Source organism: Podarcis filfolensis, assembly GCF_964270895.1.
Source record: "Podarcis filfolensis genome assembly, chromosome: 5".
In the NCBI taxonomy this organism is placed as follows: domain Eukaryota; kingdom Metazoa; phylum Chordata; class Lepidosauria; order Squamata; family Lacertidae; genus Podarcis; species Podarcis filfolensis.
Genome location: NC_139608.1, coordinates 75,707,238 through 75,727,529, shown reverse-complemented (window position 1 = coordinate 75,727,529; position 20,292 = coordinate 75,707,238). Strand labels below are relative to the sequence as shown.

At 43.4% G+C, this 20,292-nt stretch overlaps 1 protein-coding gene and 1 long non-coding RNA gene across 7 annotated transcripts in view; one reads left to right on the top strand and one right to left on the bottom strand.

Moving 5' to 3' along the window:
- Positions 1 to 20,292, top strand: part of GRID1 (glutamate ionotropic receptor delta type subunit 1) — a 702,351-nt gene that overhangs the window by 165,015 nt on the left and 517,044 nt on the right. The gene's annotated exons all lie outside the window — the stretch shown is intronic.
- Positions 11,136 to 20,292, bottom strand: part of LOC310763053 — a 199,942-nt gene continuing 190,785 nt past the window's right edge. The window contains exon 4 of the long non-coding RNA XR_014548434.1: positions 11,136 to 11,190. This is a non-coding gene — a long non-coding RNA (uncharacterized lncRNA). The remainder of the gene's footprint in view (positions 11,191 to 20,292) is intronic.

Sequence of the window (20,292 nt, the reverse complement as noted above, 5' to 3'; positions counted from 1 at the left end):
TAAACTTTTCCCAGTCTTCTTCCACCAACTCTTCTCCATGGTCTCGGATTCTGCCAGTCATTTCCGCCAGTTCCATATAGTCCATCAACTTCATCTGCCATTCTTCCCGGGTGGGTAAATCTTGTGTTTTCCGCTCAAAAGCTTTTCTTTGGCGCACATTACTTATTAGAGACTTCTAAATTAGAATGTAAGGCCTGATGTTGGGAGGGCTAGAGTCTAATATGAGGCTTCAGAGAATGGCTTCAAGGAGGAGGAAGGTCTTGTCATGCTTAGCAGATGGAGAATGTATTGTCTTCAAAGGAAGACCCATGAATCCTGATGAAAGTCTTCTTGACCATGAAGGCATTGAACCAGGCCCAAGTTCAACAGCAGAAGGATCAGACCCCCTAGGGCCTATCTCCTAAAAACACACCATTAACTGCTAAATGCTAAATGCCTCCATGCAGATAAGCAAAATGCTGGATCACTGAGCAATGTGCTAATATGTGGGAACCAGCCCTTTCACAATGATAAAAGCTCCAAATATTTTCATCAGTTGTTAATCTCATAAGGGATTGCCAAGGGGTAAATTCTGGAACACAAAAAGTTGCCTTAAACCAGGACTAGCTAAGCGTTGGCCTTCCAGATGTTTGAAGACTTCTACAGCTCCCGTTATCCTGACCCTTGGCTATGTCCAACAACATCTGGGCAGCCACAGCTTAGCCACCACTGCTTTAAACAGAGTTAGACTATTGGTCCATCTAGCTCAGTACGTCGTACACTGGTTGGCAGTGGCTTGTCTGGATTCCAGACAGGAGTCTTTCCCAGACCTATTGGGAGATGTCTGGATTGAATTGAATTGGGGACCAGTACTCTATCGCTGAGCTATGGTCTTTTTCCTGAGTTGTAGGCATCTCTATGACCTTTGCAGTGCAAGCAAGAGATTTATGCAGGATGATAGTTGCTGTGCGGTTGAGTAATCTCTGGCTGTCTTTGATGTGCCTAATGAAAGTGGTGACCTAACTTGTGGATTGGCCTGGTGCCATTTGTAGCATATGGCCCTCCAGGCCTTGAATATAGGACAGTCAAAAGATCATTCAGGAGCCAGCAAATCTTTGAACAGAGACTTCTCCAATTCAGCAGTGGCCAAAGCACTGGCTGTGTGTTGTCAAATGGTTAACAGGATATGCCCCAACTTCTCCAGCTCATAGCAGGATTAACGTTGAAAATCAAAGCAAGACTTTGGAGTGCACTTAGCTTAGAGGTCAGGGGAATCTGGATTTGCCCACGCTCTTTTGTAGAATTGGCTAAAAATCATTTTGTGGGATTACAGTTTCTATTAAATAGAATGGGTATTTGGGAAACACGTTTGCTTCAATAATAATAATAATGATGAAGGAAACTCTAATGTTTCCTGATACTTAACTTCATTAAAACCCAGTTGCAGCATCCCCAACTCAACAAGGTTACTTTATGACCCATATTACTGATTAGTCCGATTCATAATTAATTTTAATATGAGGACTTGCATAGCCCAATTGGCTGGAATTCAGGCAAGGTTTCCTATGACCCGAGAGGTTACTGACTACCAGATGTTGTACACTTGGAGTAAAATGAGCTGGCACTTTCAATCCAGCGCCTCTTGGCAGGTTAAGCATTTACCTTGGGACAACAATATTCTGGAAACACTTGGTTACTTGAGCGGGGTGACAGTACGGCAGTGGTGGGTGTGGCCACCCCACACGCTTGTTCTCTCTCTCACACAGGGCATATGCAGGCAAACACACCCCTCAACTGATCGACACAGTTCAGCTGAGATGGGGGGAGCAGTTATAACCCCACTCACAAAATGTTCAATCTGGTGACTGGCAAGAGAGACACACTGAGTTGGGCAGAGAGGTTTGAACCTCTCGGCTCTCCCTTGCGCACTGTCTATGCTGCTGGGGGGTGGGGGAGCTTGAGAACCCCTAAAAAATTGTGCTAGCTGCCCCTTGTCAACTGCCCCTTGACATAAATGACTGAAACACACAGAGCCGACCCACCCATTAGGCAGGGGGAAGAAGCTACCTCAGGTGGCAAATGTGCAAAAGGCAGTGTCCCAGCTGCCCAGTGTGTGGCATTGCTGCTCATCTTCCCTGCCACTGGTGTGGAGAAGAAAAGCAGTAAAACTTTGCGGAAAGCCCCCGCTGAATTCGGCAAGAGGGAGGTGTTCCAGCTTGTGGTGTTGCCGCTTGTCTTCCTCACCCCTGGGACACAGGAGACGAGCAGCAAGACCTTGCAAAATGCCCCCGTCTCATCAAATTTTGGCAAGGGGGTTCTGGCAGCAGCGGACATGGTGTGATGTGGCAAGGTGGCAAGAGGCAGCACATTCCCATTTCACCTCAGGAGGAGGGAAGAACTTGCCCTGGGCATGCTGGGTGCAGAACATCTCTGGATCTGTCTACTAGGAGGCGTAGCTTTGTCGTTCTAGTCCCTGCTGTAGCGCATCAGGTCTGAGTGGCACCCCACCCCCTTTGGAGGCTCTGTTTCAACCTTGCTCCTAATAAACCGTATGTCACCTTTAAGCCATGAGTATAAACACATTATGCCCTTACCTGTGAAAGGGAGCAAAGCCAGTGATGTCTTGAATGTCTGAGCAATGGGGAAAAAGGAGGGAGGTCAAAGCTCATTCTAATTATTCATACAAGACCAGACATTGTGCTTCATGAATCATTCAGAACAAGCCCTACTATAATCTGCTTCTTGATTATATCTCTTGGATGTTGTGCCGGATTTTCCCTTCTCCTCCAGTTAATTTTCTTAGTGATAAGGCTCTTTGTTCCATACCTGGGCTCATATTCCCTTTCCTGCCCTGGAACATCCATCCCTATTGCTTTTGACCTTCTTTAATCATTGCGAATATGAGCTGTTTTTTAATTGAAGGGAACATGTCTTCTTCAAGGGCCAGATGGTTGCACGCACCCGTTGCTATTGATTTCCCATTAGCCAAAGCTTTGAATTAATTTAATATATTTCCATCTCGGCATGTGAGCTTCAGCACTTGCCGTGTTTAATTTAGTCTTGGCCCAATTACACAGGTCCATATAGTTAAATAATGGAGGTCAGAGGGCACGAAACGGCAGATTTCTTCCTCTTGACTTAGTGGCAGCCAACAGTTGCCATAATCTTCACGCATCTTCTCAAAAGTTGACACCAGGATCTATAGCTGCATCATGCCCTTTCTTGATCTATGCCTCTTCCTTTATTTTTCAGTGCATGGCTCTTTCCTTATAATTCCCAACTGTCTCAGATCGCCCATATTCATCACTTTCTGTGTGCTTTTCCCTTTGTGCCCCCTACTTCTGTTGACTTACAGCTGTAGTTTATTTTCCCCCAGATCAGCAAACACTGTGATGGATACCCATTTGCTACCAGCATGGAGGCCTTTCCTTCTTAATTAGAAGCCGTGACGCAGCTCTCCAGGCGCAACAGGCTGCTGAGTCACCTTTCTCAATATCTCTCCTTCACTGTAAATGGATAAATGTGGCTTTGTTTATCGAAGCTCCGGAGGAAAAGTTTCTGTTCACTCCGTAAGCTTTTAAAGGGGACCAAAAGGATCGGAAGCGTTTGTAACGTGAGCAAAACAAGAAAGAGAAGCCTGAAGTGTTTCTAAAGGTGACCTTGCTTCATTTAGTAAAGCACATTCCTTGCTGTGAGTGAGAGAGGGTTGATTTCAAACACAGAGAGAGAGCACTTGGGTTTCATCACTTGGTAACTTACTGCATCTTGTTGACCCAACTATTCTCATGGGCCAGATCTACACATGCAGAAGAACGAGGCGGCAGAGTCATCCTAAGGGGGGAGCGTGAACTCCTACCATTTCACATATGGTGTTTCTGAAGCCTTTCCTTGGCATTTGATTGACCCTGCATTTTGAAATAAAAATAGAAGACACCAATATGAGTTGCACTTATGTAAAGCAACTGATTGCCTGTCTTGCCATCTATGGCCTGGGGAGAACCTGTCGTTGTCCCCATCCCCTCTAGTCGGTAAGCCTTGGGAACTAGGAATACTGCCAGCTCTCCAGGGATCCCCTACAACAGTTCATCCTCTCTGGTTGCATTGAGGAGACCTCCTTTCACCATCATACATTTAACTGTATGCCACCTTTCCACAACAACAGTGGTTCAAAAACAAGGCCAATAAGCAGTCCCAGCTGAACAGCTCAAGTATGAATGGGGGAGAGAAAAATGCCTGACACAGAAATAAAACGGTGGCATTTAAAACCCAAAATGCTGGTGTTCGTCATCCCTAAAGGCGTTCCACAGAGCTTCGCCACAATTTGCTTACATCTGTAAGATAGAAGCCACACCCCGCACCTGTGGCAGCCCTTCTTCCCAGCTCTCACCTGGGTCTCTTTAAACACTGCAGTGCTTCAGATAGCTCTTCTCTATACCTTGCTCTCTTCCCACCCAACCTCCACTGAGCTTGCTAGCTGTGGCTCCAAGTTGAGGACTAAGCAGCCAAACGATCTCAAACAGGCCAGTTTGAAGTATTCCCCAGCTACATTAGTGCACAGTAAGTGAAAAAGGGTTCCAGGCCTATAATGCACACCCTTCAACATTTTTGTGATGAAAATAGGGGTGTCCTATTCTATCATCATCATCATACCCTGCCCATCTGACTGGGTTGCCCCAGCCACTCTGGGTGGCTTCCAGCACATATAAAAACATAATAAAACATTAAACATTTTTAAAAAATCTTTATACAGGGCTGCCTTCAGATGTCTTCTAAAGGTTGTATAGTTACTTATCTCATTGGTTTGTGGGTCACATAACTTCATACCCTCCATCATTTCTGAAGGTTCAGGTACAGTGCTGGTGTTGTCCTATTGGAGAGTGGGTTTTGTTTTGTTTTTTAAAAAACCATTTCCCCTTGTATATTTGATCAAAATATACATTGAGAAACATGGGTAAGTTGAAACAATAAATTGTAATGTCTTCATGAGACAGATAGTGTTAATTGATCTTCATTTTTCTTTTTTTAAACCTTGCTTGCTATCTTAATAAATAGGGAGGCAATAATCCATCCTTATCAGGAAAGTAGTTTTTCCCTGCCACCGATATTTTAGGAGGTGAGTCTTAAAGCCCATTATGGATAGCGAAACAAGATAATGTAGTTTAAGTGCACAACCTTAAGATGCAGAGATTGACAGCACCGATTATATATGTAACAGCAGCCTTTTAAAATGCATATTTATCTCCTACTTGGCTGTCGGCAAGACCACTATGTATAGTACTGATGCGCCAAACTCCCCTTGAATTTTGTACTGCTTCAAGAATTCATTACCCTGCCAACTCAGTCTGGGTTGTTCTGATTTCCTGACACGCACATCTCTGCTCCCTTTCTTCAATGACTCTCCTCTACTTTTTGAGTTGCTTCTATCTCATTATGTGTTGGATGCTTCATGCTGTTCTCATGTGCCCAACAACAATCAACAGGGACATTAATGATCAAAACTCCCTCCACTGTTGGCCACCAAACTCAGAGCCACAAATGAGGGGGGTGGGGGAGCACATGATTTGCATGTGTGACATTCCAGGTCTAGCATGTGGTCTCACCAGTACTAGATGATTTCTGCCTGAGACTATGAGAAGCTGGAGCCTATCACAGTTAACAGACTGGGACTAAAAAGGGAGGGAGGGAGCCGGCGTTTGTCTGCAGACAGTTTTTCTGGGTCACGTGGCCAGCATGGCTACGCTGCTTCTGGCGCAATGGAACACCAAAAGCAGAGCAGCGCATAGAAACGCTGTTTACCTTCCCGCTGGAGCGGTACCTATTTATCTACTTGCACTTTTTTGGCGTGCTTTCGAACTGCTAGGTTGGCAGGAGCTGGGGCCGAGCAACGGGAGCTCAACCCATTGCGGGGATTCGAACTGCTGAACTTCTGATTGGCAAGCCCAAGAGGCTCAGTGGTTTAGACCACAGCGCCCCAGGATTGGGACTAGATAGCCCATTGCTCTGATTTGTTATGAAGGCTCTGGTTGATTAAAGCTCTGCTGACATGAGTTCATGGTCCAACTGAAAGTGAAGTGGTAAGAAAACCAGAGAGCCAGAATTTGATTATTGGAATTGCAAAACATAGCTTTCCTAAGCTTTATTTCCCACTCCTTAAATGCCTTTAAACCCTATGTTCATGTTACTATAATCTAGAATGGAGAACTTGGCACACTCATGGTTTGGTGTCACAAATGCCACCATCCAATAAAGAAACCCTTTCACCAAGCAGATCTAGCTATGTGTTTAACAAATCAGACTAAATTATTGCATTTACTAATTGTAAACCCACTGTTTTTACCAGTGCGGAGAGAGCAATTAAACCACAGCTGAGTAGTGCATTAATTAGGCTTACAAGTGTCCCAGTGCAGAAAATAGTAGCCAGTAATCACTATGTAGAGGGGCTGAACACAAGAGAGGTGCAGACATCTTATGGGGGTGGGGCGTGACTAAAAAATAGAAGATTGTTAGATTGTAGAAATGAGGAGGTATGTGGGGGATATATACACACACACACAATTGGAAAGTGTACAGATGAAGAAATACATGACAAAGTATTTTAGAAGTTATATATCGATTATTGAGAAACAAATATGATTGTAAAATCAGTATGTTGCAGGGGAGGTTGCGGGGGGGGGGGAGTGTAACACAGACAGTGTTTTGTCAGTTTTGTTTTGATGGTATCCTTGACTTGATTGGATCTGTGCCTAAAAATTATAAAGTTCTGTTGTTATATAAAATGTAAAATAAGCTTTTACCTAACCAGAATGGCCTGGATAAATTCAATTCTTACACTGCCAATCTCTAAGTTATATCAGCCTTTATAGAAACATGTGTGTGTGTGTGTGTGTGTGTGTGTGTATACACACACGCACACGCACACACGCACACACGTATACAGATGATAGATAGATAGATAGATAGATAGATAGATAGATAGATAGATACAGGATAACAGAAGGGTATTCCTCAAGTGGTGGTAACATGTGACAATAAATGCTCTTACTGAAGTTGCTGTTGAAAGGGCATTAAAGAAATAATGGAGAATAAAGCTATCAGTGACTGCTGATGACTGCTCATTGCCTCTGAATGCCAGGTACTCGGGTTCATGAGTAAGAGAGGGTTGGTGTACTCATGTCTTGCTTGCAGGCTTCCCATAGATATTTGACCTCTATGGGAAAAACAATGGTGGCTTTTGATTTGATCCAGCAGGACTCTTCTTATCCCTCTCTCACACAGGAAAGGTGTCATACAGAGCAAAGTGACACCTCATTTTAACATGCTGGTTGCTGAAAATTTTGCTTTATTGAATCACATTTGTCCCCTTCCCTCCCCACAAAACTGAAAAGCAGGTGATCATTGTATTTGCTTCCATGCTCTGGGTAGAAGCTAGTTCTCTTTCTTTAAAGAGACCTAATGCATTGTAGTTTACCAACATCTGGAAGAGTGGATGATCTAATTGGGCCACTGTAGAAGCTACATGTTTTGACATCCCTACTTTTGTTGAATGGTTTTAGGGTCAAATCACATGCTGTAATTAACAAAAAGGGTACAGCTACATCTCTTGTTTTTCTTGCTGAGTGTGGGGAGCTTCTGTGCATATTTCTGCTAGATGGAAGAGAAAATCACCCTCAACTATCCTTTAGTGACTTAAGAGAACACATACTGGTTTGACCAAACCACAGTGTGTTGTTACATCTGCATAAGCAAACTAGGCTTGCAGCAACCTGACCAAACAATCATTCATTATTGTTTTATATTATGCAGTGAGCCAACTTGAAAGGGAGGACATAAATTGCCATAAAGAATAATAAATTAACTAACCAACCAACCAACCAACCAACCAACCAACCAACCAACCAACCATTGAGGGTTATAAACTGTGGTTTGACAAAACCAGGATGTTTTCTATTAAAGGCCAAACCAGACTGGACAGTATTCAAGTCCGTAGCTCTGTCATTCAAGCAGAAGCCCTCTGCTGACAGGACACAGCTGAATCCTGCCCAGTGACAGGTCCAAGCCCATGCAGTGAGCTTTGTGGCTGAGTGTAAATTTGAACCCAGGACTCACAGGTTTAAGTTTGATGCTCTGAGATCTGTAACTTTGTGAAGAGAGACAAAGGCTGTAAGAAGAATTTTCATCTCCCATGAAACTCATCCTGAATTCAGGGGGAAATGCCATGACGGTTAAGCTAAACAAATAATATTAGTTTGTGAGTTATGCCTTGTGAGTTGCTGGAAGTGACCCTTCCTTCTTCAAAGAGGCCTTTTCTGCAGCATTTCCTTGCCTTCTTTTTCTAAAAAGGTTAGAATGCAAGAACAGAGATAAAAACAGCTGCCAAGAGATGTGAGCAACCGCACTAAGGAATTTCAATGATTTGACTTTCTAACAACTTGCTTACTCCATTCTGCTTCTGGTAGCAAATATGAGCTGCTGTTGAAGTCCACAGTGTCTCTTCACATGAGGATATATATATCATATGTTATGATGGGTTTCCGTCCAACTCGAGCAGTATATTAACAGTGGATTACTGGATATGGTCCAGTGAGAGAGGTTGGATAGACAAGAAACTGTGCTCCGCTCAGTAATGGGAGAATGTCAGGCAGGAGACTTGGTACAAACAAACAGTATTTTGCTTTTCTAAGGGCTGGATGCTGTGAGAAGTCTGTGTCGCTCTTCTGCCAAGTGCCCACTTCACTTTCAGTAATCTTACGTTTGTCCCTTGATGCTTAACAAATCAATCAAGTTAAAAATTGCCTTCCCAAGTTCACTGTGACCTCTGACGGGCAGAGAGGCTGCTTGTTTTAGACACCCTTCAGTCATTTCCAGATCTTGCTGGGCTAAAAAACAAATAAACCTGCTATGTATTTTGGAAAGTTGTTTGCTTGTTGGTTATGCATTTGGACTCCTCTTAAGATATTGTAACCAAATTTTGCATGGTGGTTCCTCAGATCAAAGAGAAGGTTTTAATCTATCTTTGGATACAATAGGCTGTCATTTTGAGTCACGATGAAGGTCTTTGTCTCTTGGGCCTGCCAGCTTGATGGATCATGATGACAAAACTGTGAATTGGGCATCTGTGGCTGATCTCAGGGCCCATGAAAGGTTTTTTGGTGGAGAAGGGGAAGAGGCTTCAGATAACCTAGTCCCAAACTGTATTGGGCCTTAAATGATACCCCCATGCAATTTTATTGTTTTACATGTGACCTTTTGGAGAGTTAATTTCCATTTGAATCCTGCATATTTTGAATATTCCTCCCCACGCTGCAAACAGCTTGTTTTCCGGAGGGTGAATTGTGCCTCAATAGATTATCTTGAATTGTCATCTTTCTATGGTGCCTCAGCTGAAGAAGATACTGAAATAATGGTCCTCTCCATCCCCTTCAATGATAATCTGCTGTAATTAATAAATTGTTCATCTTCAAAGTAATCCTCATGTCTAATTATTGGTAGCTTAATCCATTCTTTAAAAAAAATAAAAAATCACCCACCATGTTCTGATTGAAATCTTTTGAAAAGAATAGTTCTGCTAGAGACGAGATTGAAGTACTTACTACAGAATTGTACTTCTTTCAGTCCTCCTTTAGCACTAAAATTTCCAGCACTGTTTCCCTATTTCTGCAGATTGTAATAAATACCAGGGGGCTTTGTCACCCACAAAACCACAGGGAGATAAATTAATCCTTTTTAATCCCCTCCAATAAAATCTAACCCTGGGTTTATTTGTCTGTAATTTGATTGGTTTTCTGCCTGGGGTATGTCTCACCTCTATGTGCTTTTCATACAAATTGCCTATAAACCAATGGGAGAGATTAAACTTGTTTTTTTTTTAAAAAAAATCCTAAAACATGAAATCTGATATGGTTCCTGTTTTGTGGAGAAAACCCCAAAATTTGCAAGCTTTCCAGGACCTATTTGCCTGTAATTTGGAAGGCGTTACCAGTATCTTGTCCAATGGGAGCTTCCACAGAGTCCTCCTCTGTGGAAGAGTTGTGGGACCATGCAGAGAACCACCATGCAGATAACCCCAGTGCAACTGGGTCCCTTTGAGAACCTGCTTTGGTTCAAAGGGATCCTAAAATCTCTGGTCTCATGGGCATCGCATCTGTGTTTCTGATAACCTCTCCAACCACACTGGACCCCTGAGTCAAGTGCAAAGGAGGCTATGGAGCAAGCAGTGGAAACCCAAGAGGCACTGGCCACCTTGCCTCTGCTGCCAGCAGAGAAGCAGCGGCGGCACCGGTTTCTGCTGAGATCTCGCCGAGATCTTGTGAGATCTTGCCAGAAGCTGCTGCTGCTACTACTGGCGCTTCACCGGCACTGCTGTGTGATACAGGTAAAAGAGGTGCAGTGCTGCTGGCTTGGGAGCAGTGATGAGGGAGCAGGAAGTGGTGAAACAGCACACTGCCCCATGGCTGCTCACAAACATCATAACACATTTTATTCCTGCAGTGGGGGCAAAATAAGCTGGGAGGGAGTTGTGACTCTGTTGCGGAGCACTTGATTTGCATGCAGAAGTTCCCAGAGCTCATCCCTGGTATCTTTTGTTAAAAAGATCAAGTAGTGTCAGTGATAGGAAAGGGCGCTGGAGAGCTACTTCCATTCAGAGTAGACAATTTTGGGCTAGATCGTCTGACCTGGTGTTCTGTGCTAGAAATGTGCTGGTGGATAGTGGTGTTTCTTTGGAAAGGAAACTCAGTAGCTGAGCACATGCAATGCAAACCAAATTATCCCAGATTCTTCTTTTTTTTAATGTATTACTTTTCCATTTAAATGTATATAATCACATCATTATTATCCACTTTACTTCTCTGGCTCTTTAGAGCCTGTCAACTTCCTTCCCTCCCACCTTTTGACTTTCAAAACTAACCTTTATATGACAGCATTTTCTATGTTTTCCAATTCTAATGTAACTCTTTACTAAATACCTCAAAATGTAAATAAATATAGAAAGGTAAAAAATTTCTCATGGCAAGTCTTCAGCTAACCCTACTCGTGTTGTTAATTGCTTACAATGATCTTTCAAATAGTGAATAAATTTACTCAGTGCTTCCAGAATACTTCATCGTGCTGGTTTCGGGATTTTTCCCGTCAGCTTCGCCAGTTCCACAAAGTCCATCATTTTCATCTGCCACTCTTCTTTCGTTGGTATTTCTTGTTGTTTCCAATTTGGGGCTAAAAGGATTCTTGCCGCTGTTGTAGCTTACATGAACAGTATTTTATCTTTTGTTGGTATCTCTTTACCTACTATACCCTGGCTCTTTTAACAAAAGTGTTTTTAAACATTTTCTTTTACTCATTATATATCATTTCCCAGAAAGCCTTTACTTCTTTACAAGTCCACCACATATGGTAAAAGATACCTTCCTTGTCTCTGCATTTCCAACACTTGTTAGATCAAATTATCCCAGGTTCAGTCCCCAACATCTCCAGATATGGGTTGGTAAAGACTTCTCTCTGGGATGCTAAAGATCCCCTGCCATTCAGTATAAACATAGGACAGATTCACACTATATACATTTTAAGTACATCCAACACATATTCAAAGCACATGACTTCCTGCCAAAGAACACTGGGAACTGTAGTTTGCTAAGGGTGCTGGGAATTGTAGCTCTGTGGGGGGGGGGACTGCAGCTGCCAGGATTCTTTGGGGAAGGTCATGTGTGTTAATGTGTAAGTTTATGCATGCGGGGGAAAAGGACAAGAAAGGGATAAGTTAGGTGTGCTGGTTAATTTTCGTGTTTTTTTGGATGTTTTTTTCCTGCACCTGCACCTGGTTAAACAGGTGTGAGTGAGTCAGCAAGCATGTGAGAGTGACTCAGCACAATCTGAAGTATACAAACACTGGTTTTTGAAGCAAGTTTGGTCTTCACCCCTGTCCTGAACCTAGTCTGTGTTGGGACTCTGCAAGGAGTCTATATGCTGGTGGAAGGACTGTACAGTATACTACAACTATATGTAACCTATAAGCTGAGGAACTGCATTATACTGTCAGTGAAGGGACTGATCCTACCTAGAACTGCCTGGTGTTTTTCTGTTCCATTGGCACACTCTGCTGGTATGTTGAATGAGCACTCTGCACATGCCCCAACAAGGTGCTTTAAATGTGCGCTGGATGTGTTTTTAATGTGCGGTGTGGATCAGCCTTACTGAGTGAGACCAATAGTCTGTATATAAAGCGCGTTGTCTGCTTCTTCGTTAATTGCTGATGGGCAGCAATCCCTGCTCATTCCACTCTTTAGTCATGAACCTGCTTACAATTCTCCTCCTTGCTGAGAAGAACTGTAAGTCCCGTGGAGTCCCTCTCTTCTTTTTAGTAAGAGGATTGTGTGGAGCTGTTTGCCTACTTTAAATGGCTCCATTCATTCTCCCTCCTCTTTTATTATCTCTTATTATCTCTGTTATTTCCTCAAGAAAAGAAATATTAGGTGTGATATAGGACAACTTTGATAGTTCAGCTTTTATCAGTTCACAAAACACTTTTTTCCCTGGTTAAAAAACCCCATACAATGATATTTCAACATATGTGGCACTGCGTTAGGTAATAAACCACAAATGAAACAGAAGATATCTCCCCAGTACATTTATACCAAATGCGGCATTGCATTTCACATCTATAATCTTTTAGAATCCTACACAGAGGCACCTTTTCATTCGTAGATAAGTAGGCTGGCACTTTCATTTTTCTAGTTAAAAACTGAGAAGCATTTTACTGCAAAAATCTAAGATATGTATGAATATATAGAACATTAGTTTAGAAGAAGCAAAGAAACATTGGCCATTACAAATGGGTCATAGAATCATAGAATTGTAGAGTTGGTAGGGACCCCAAGAGTTATCTAGTTCAACCCCCTGCGATGCAGGAATCTCAACTAAAGTATCCATGACAGATGGCCATCCAGCCTCTGCTTGAAAGCCTCCAAGAAGGGAGAGCCCACAACCTCTGAACTGTCAGAAAGTTATTCCTGATGTTTAGTCGGAATCTCCTTTCTTGAAGCCATTGGTTTGAATCCTATCCTCCAGAACAGGAGAAAATACAGTGGTACCTTGGGTTACAAGGGACGCGGGTGGCGCTGTGGGTTAAACCACAGAGCCGAGGACTTGCCGATCAGAAGGTCGGTGGTTCGAATCCCCGCAACGGGGTGAGCTCCCGTTGCTTGGTCCCTGCTCCTGCTAACCTAGCAGTTCGAAAACACATCAAAGTGCAAGTAAATAAATAGGTACCACTCTGGCGGGAAGGTAAACGGCGTTTCCGTGCGCTGCTCTGGTTCGCCAGAAGCGGCTTAGTCATGCTGGCCACATGACCCGGAAGCTGCACGCCGGCTCCCTCGGCCAATAAAGTGAGATGAGCGCTGCAACCCCAGAGTTGGTCACGACTGGACCTAATGGTCAGGGGTCCCTTTACCTTTACCTTTACCTTGGGTTACAGACGCTTCAGGTTACAGACTTCGCTAACCCAGAAATAGTACCTCAGGTTAAGAACTTTGCTTCAGGATGAGAATAGAAATCGTGCTCTGGCGGTGCTGTGGCAGCGGCAGGCCCCATTAGCTAACGTGGTGCTTCAGGTTAAGAACAGTTTCAGGTTAAGAACGCACCTCCAGAACGAATTAAGTTCTTAACCCGAGGTACCACTGTAACTTGGTTCCCTTTTCCATGGGACAGCCTTTGAGATATTTGAAGATGGCTGCCAATGAGTAGTTCTGAGCTGATGGCTTTTCCATCCGTCTCACCTGTACAGCAAAGACAGTAGGAGGAGCACCAAAACTCTGACAGCCTAGAGGTAGCTGTGGGGTTGAGGCAGGGAAAAAACATAGACAGGTGCCAAGGCTAGGCACTGTGCCCTAGCAATAAGAGGAATACGTCTCTTGGCCCAGCTCAGGCCTGGATCGGATCACCAGAAATAGGTGGTGGTGGGGATAAAGTAAACAGCAGGGTGGAGACAGGAAGATGAATGGAAGGTAAAGCTTGGATGAAGAGAGATGAGGGAGATGGACTGAAGTAAAGAAAGCAGGAGCTGGAGCGTCAGGAGCCAACAGGGGCACCTATCGCCACCAGCCTTTTCTTGCTTAAGACTTCTTAAGCTGTCATTGACTGGAACATTGCCTTGTACCAAGTGGGACTGTTGATACATTTTTGTGCAGTCTTGTCTACTCTGACAATACTTCTTGCATTTAAGTCTGAAATTATAACCTATGATGATTTCAGAAGAAAATTATGTTGTTCCAATTATGTTTGGTTTTGTTGCTGTTTAGTCGTTTAGTTGTGTCCGACTCTTCGTGACCCCATGGACCAGAGCACGCCAGGCACTTCTGTCTTCCACTGCCTCCCGCAGTTTTGGTCAAACTCATGCTGGTAGCTTCGAGAACACTATCCAACCATCTCGTCCTCTGTCGTCCCCTTCTCCTTGTGCCCTCCATCTTTCCCAACATCAGGGTCTTTTCCAGGGAGTCTTCTCTTCTCATGGGGTGGCCAAAGTATTGGAGCCTCAGCTTCACAATCTGTCATTCCAGTGAGCACTCAGGGCTGATTTCCTTAAGAATGGATAGGTTCGTTCTTCTTGCAGTCCATGGGACTCTCAAGAGTCTCCTCCAGCACCATAATTCAAAAGCATCAATTCTTCGGCGATCAGCCTTCTTTATGGTCCAGCTCTCACTTCCATACATCACTACTGGGAAAACCATAGCTTTTACTATATGGACCTTTGTTGGCAAGGTGATGTCTCTACTTTTTAAGATGCTGTCTAGGTTTGCCATTGCTTTTCTCCCAAGAAGCAGGCATCTTTTAATTTCATGGCTGCTGTCACCATCTGCAGTGATCATGGAGCCCAAGAAAGTAAAATGTCTCACTGCCTCCATTTCTTCCCCATCTATTTGCCAGGAGGTGATGGGACCAGTGGCCATGATCTTCGTTTTTTTGATGTTGAGCTTCAAACCATATTTTGCGCTCTCCTCTTTCACCCTCATTAAAAGGTTCTTTAATTTAATTTAATAATGTTTGGTTTATATATATATATTAAAAGCATTATGATTGTGCATGCGCTCACACACACTCGTTCTTAATGGCTGGATTACAGTTTTATTCCTTTTGATAACAGTTATATTTCAATGGCTTTGACTATTCTAAAAGATATCTGTATGTTACAGTGGAACCTCGGGTTACAGACACTTCAAGTTACAGACACTTCAGGTTACAGACTCCGCTAACCCAGAAATAGTAGCTCAGGTTAAGAACGTTGCTTCAGGATGAGAACAGAAATCGTGCTCCGGTGGAGCGACAGCAGTGGGAGGCCCCATTAACTAAAGTGGTACCTCTGGTTAAGAACAGTTTCAGGTTAAGAACGGACCTCCAGAACAAATTAGGTTCTTAACCCGAGGTACCACTGTATTTTGATTTGCGCCAATCGTCGACTTTTTGCTGTCTTTGAATTATGTAGAGATTTTTGCTCCAGAAGCAACCAGGTGTTCTGAAACTTGGACTGGATCAAACGCATGAGATTTGGCTTGACTCCTAGCCCTGTGTGGACATGAGACAGCCTTTCTCTAAGAGCTCAGTGCCAGACACGCCTATTCCAATTGGTAAGCGAGAAGTCAGATGGTGTTTTCCAGCTCCTGCTATAGTTGACTGAGCTGCCACTATGAGAAAAATAATGAGGTCTTTATGGAGCAACTTGAACTGCAATGGAAACCTTGAACTTTGCTTCTTACTGAGTCTATGGAAACCAAGGCTGCTGAGCTGCCCCCAGACACATCAGAGGGGATAGGACCCCTGTAAGTAGTAGGATTAGCAAGAGTGGGGGTGCAAAAGGACTGGCACCAGCTTCTCATTTATTCCATAGTAACATGAAACTCCAGATCCTTTCTCCAATGGCATTCCCCCACTCCCAGCTCAGTGCGACAAAGTTATGTTGTTGATGCCGCTGCTGCGTTTTATGTATTATTTATTAGACATTGTAGCCGAAGTGGACTCTGTTTCTCCTAATCTTGCAAATGTTAACATTGCCACACGCATATCAATGTTCACGTCGCAGAATGCAATCCAGTTTGTGAACATCATAGTTCCTTTATTATTATTATTACCATTTGTAGTCACCTTCTACATTTGAAGAGCGGCAAAAAGCAAGGCTTGATTACACAGCCGAATTTACCGGCAGGGAACCGTTCCATTTTTAATGCATGCGCCCTGCTTACGACGCAATGGAGACTATGACTGCTCTCTATAGCAGCTTGATTCAGAGCATAAATAATTGTTGTCTTACAAGCAGTCAGCCCACTTCAATCTAACCAGACACATCAGTGGGCCTGGTTTATACACTTTAGCAAGGATGGCATACACCCCTCCCCTCTTCAATGTACAGTGGTACCTCAGGTTAAGTACTTAATTCGTTCTGAGGTCCGTTCTTAACCTGAAAGTGTTCTTAACCTGAAGCACCACTTTAGCTAATGGGGCCTCCTGCTGCCGCCGCACTGCTGGACCATGATTTCTGTTCTCATCCTGAAGCAAAGTTCTTACCCTGAGGTACTATTTCTGGGTTAGTGAAGTCTTTAACCTGAAGCGTATGTAACCTGAAGTGTATGTAACCCGAGGTACCACTGTATGTGATATGCAAGGTGGTTTCTCCATGCAGGGATCCCAGTTACCAACTTCCTGTGACCTCCCACCAGATATCAAAGAGAATAACAACTACCAGACTTTTAGAAGACATCTGAAGGCAGCCCTGTTTAGGGAAGCTTTTAATGCTTAATAGACTATTGTGTTTTAATATTTTGTTGGAAGCTGCCCAGAGTAGCTGGGGAAACCCAGCCATATGGGCGGAGTATAATAAATTATTATTATTATTATTATTATTATTATTATTATTATTATTATTAAATGGAAGCAGGTATGCTTACTGTGCATAGGGGTGTCCACATGGAAGGCCCACCTCCTATGTATGGATGTGCAAAGCAGAGGACAACAAAACTAGCCCCCTCCTCTGTGTGTCAATTTATTTCATTTCTACTTTCCTTTCCTCCAAGGAAAGGAACTGAGCCCTTTCCCCCCACCCAATCTTATCCTCACATCAATCCTGTCAAATAAGTTAGGCTGAGAGACGAGGAGTGTGTCAGTGTCACCCAGTGAGCTTCATAGCTGAATGGGGATTTAAACCTGGATCTCCCTGGTCCAAGCCAGACACTCATAACAAGCACAACACAGTGGCTCCCTAGAAAGCATTTTGCAGGTCTGAAGCAGAGGAAAAACCTGTTCTCTGTAGCTAGCTGAGCATAGTGATTGCACCTGAATTTCAAACATTTCTGAGGGCTAACAGACAAAATTCCTGAGCTGTAGGATCCTCCCCAGATCCTCTCATGTACCTCCAGATGTTTAAAATAAAATACCTCTGCATCACCGTGACAGACCGGCATGGCTAGCTGCAGTGATGGATATATGAGCCAAGGAGGTTAATCTCTTTCCATTTTTCACCCTTACATATTTGTTTCAACTATTCCTTTCCCCCCTCTTCACTGCCTCAAGGTGGCCAATTAATCTTATGTTCCTTCCTTTCTACCAGGAGAACAACTGCAGATATGTCTCGTCGTTCTCCACAAAGGTGTGTGAACAGGTCCCATATTTTGAAAGCGTGCCAAGACATGCACACACCACAGAAACCCACTTTGCTTTAAAGAGACCCTTCTGAGAATTTCTATCTCTACTGTACCCCAACTTCTTAAGCCTAGGAATAAAGGTCCTTGAGTAGACTTTGAATCAAAGTCGTTTTTATCAAGATAATAGAGGGATTTTCTATAGGAGGAGTATGGCTCTATCCTTCTTCAAAGTGGGTGAAGTTCACTGCTTCTAAGATTTAATTCAATGATCTTTTGAAAGAAAGTGCTGTCCTGCCAAAGCTACTTTCCTCAATGAAATCTTTCTACTCTTTCCAGAAATGGAAGACTTTTTGCATTTGCAGAATGCAAAGCTTTGTTTTGGAGCCACCTGAAATAAGCAACCAGGAGCAAGTTCCCGTGTTTGTCAAGAAACACGCTCAACAAAAACTGAGAGCCACAGTCCTCTTTTCTACACCCTCCACTTGTGTTTTCTTGTCACAGAGGATTACTTCCATCATTTCTAGATTGAACGTTAATGAATCTGGGAGATTTGTATGTGGGATTGTGATTCTGCCTCCTTTAAGAAAAGAAAGAAATAGCTTTAGTCATCCTTTCAGTGAAAAGTCAACAGGAGAGATTTTTAACTTGGGGAGGGGTAAGGAGATTGAAATCCTCTATTGTATTTATTTGAGATGCTCTGTCATAATTATCTACTCATGTACAAAGAAAATCCATTTACAATTAATCGGTTTGAAGTTTCACTCTCCATTTTTTTTTTAAATGATTATCCAATTCATAATAGTACACAATATGCATTCTGCAGCTGTCATTTCTTTGTGGGAAGAGAGATTGTTAATGTTCATTCTGCACACGAATAAGAGGCCTTCTGTCGTCATGTTAAAATAGCTACTCTGCAGAGGCATGTGAGTTTTCCTCATGAACCGTACAAAGCTTGTAAGGCTTAATCAGTTTAAAGATAACATGATCTTGGAAGTGGTTTTATATATTTGCTCTCTGTGTGCATGTAAACATGCGCATGTGGCGCATGGGCGCCCATGTACTTTGAGGCTATTCTTTCCTCTTTCAAAAAAGGATTTTATTTTCTTTGTAATCGCTTGCAATCACTGTTCCATGTAATAAGCTGGAAAGAGCTGTGTTCCTTCCTCATGGCAAAAATATTTGATCGGCTACATCTGTATCCTGCCATGTGTTTGCAGTGCACTGTTATAAATAAGGTGGGCGCTCTCCATCTGTTATACTGCAATGCAGGCTTTTCCTGGGAAGTGTCACTTTTAAAGACGGTGATGGATGGATCTCCCTAACAGAGTTCTGAAACTAGAATGGGGTTTTCCTAGTTTTGTCAGAAAGAGTTTTCGTCCCTTGCCCTGTATGTCCTGTGGCACAGAGGTTGTTTGAGTGATATCACCGTTGCTCAGAAAAATCTCAAAATGAGAAACGTAAGTATGTACCCCATGTTAGTTCTGCTGAGAGTAGACCCATTGAAATTAATGGACATGACTGACTTAGGCTCATTCATTTCAGTGGGCCTATTCTGACTCGAACTTTGTTGGATACAGCCCATTGTTTCCAGAGAGGTGGAGGTAGTATTTATTTTTATATCCTCCTTTCCATAGACCAATTATGACCCAGTCCGGAATACAGAGACTAGGAAATAAAATGACTCTGGTAGTGTGTGAGAGAGAGGAGGTTCTCCGAGTCTATAAAGTATCACCTACTTTACTACAGTGGTACCTCGGGTTAAGAACTTAATTCGTTCTGGAGGTCCGTTCTTAATCTGAAACTGTTCTTAACCTGAGGTACCACTTTAGCTAATGGGGCCTCCCACTGCCGCTGCGCCGCCGCTGCCAGATTTCTGTTCCTGAAGCAAAGTTCTTAATCTGAGGTATTATTTCTGGGTTAGCAGAGTCTGTAACCTGAAGCGTCTGTAACCTGAAGCGTCTGTAACCCGAGGTACCACTGTATAGTCAAAGCCTTTTCCCAGCGATGATTCAGGTGTGCTATTTATCTGGAGGAGTGCAGAGACTAGCACTGTTAGGGGACAGTGTCACATCATCAGCAAATTGGTGCTTCTGCTGCCTTCTTTAAAAGCAGAAGTGCTCAAGCACATGGACTCTCAAATGGATGGGCTTAGCACTGGGGCTGTCACGAGCCTTACCAGAGGATATTGCAAGGATCCTGATTCTGGCACAGGCAAGTGAGACTCAAATGGGCCAGAAGCAGAGGGTCTGGCTGATGGTCAAGATGCCAGATTTGGCAAAGGCAAGACCAGAGAGTCTGCATTAGTGTGTGCTGAATGTTTTCCTTCCAGTTCTTTATTTTCTGCCTTTCAGGATAGAAATCCTACCAAGGTAGCTTAGGAGTAACATTCATTTACATGTTTTAAACACCCACTGAACAATACCCAGGGCTTTTTTCCCAGCCGGAACTCACCAGAGCTCAGTTCCAGCACCTCTTGGGTGGGTGCCATTGCCTTTCTGAGAGAACAAAGAAGAAGTTCGTGGTGAGCTCCGGCACCTCTTTTTCTAGAAAAATAGCACTGGCAGTTCCAATATATAAAAAAAACACATCAGGATTTTTCTCACAAGGCAGTTGATGCTAGATCACCTTGGTGGCCAGGGTGGGAGGGGGAAAGTTCAGCAGTAGCATGTCCTGGGGATGCTCCTTCATGAAAATA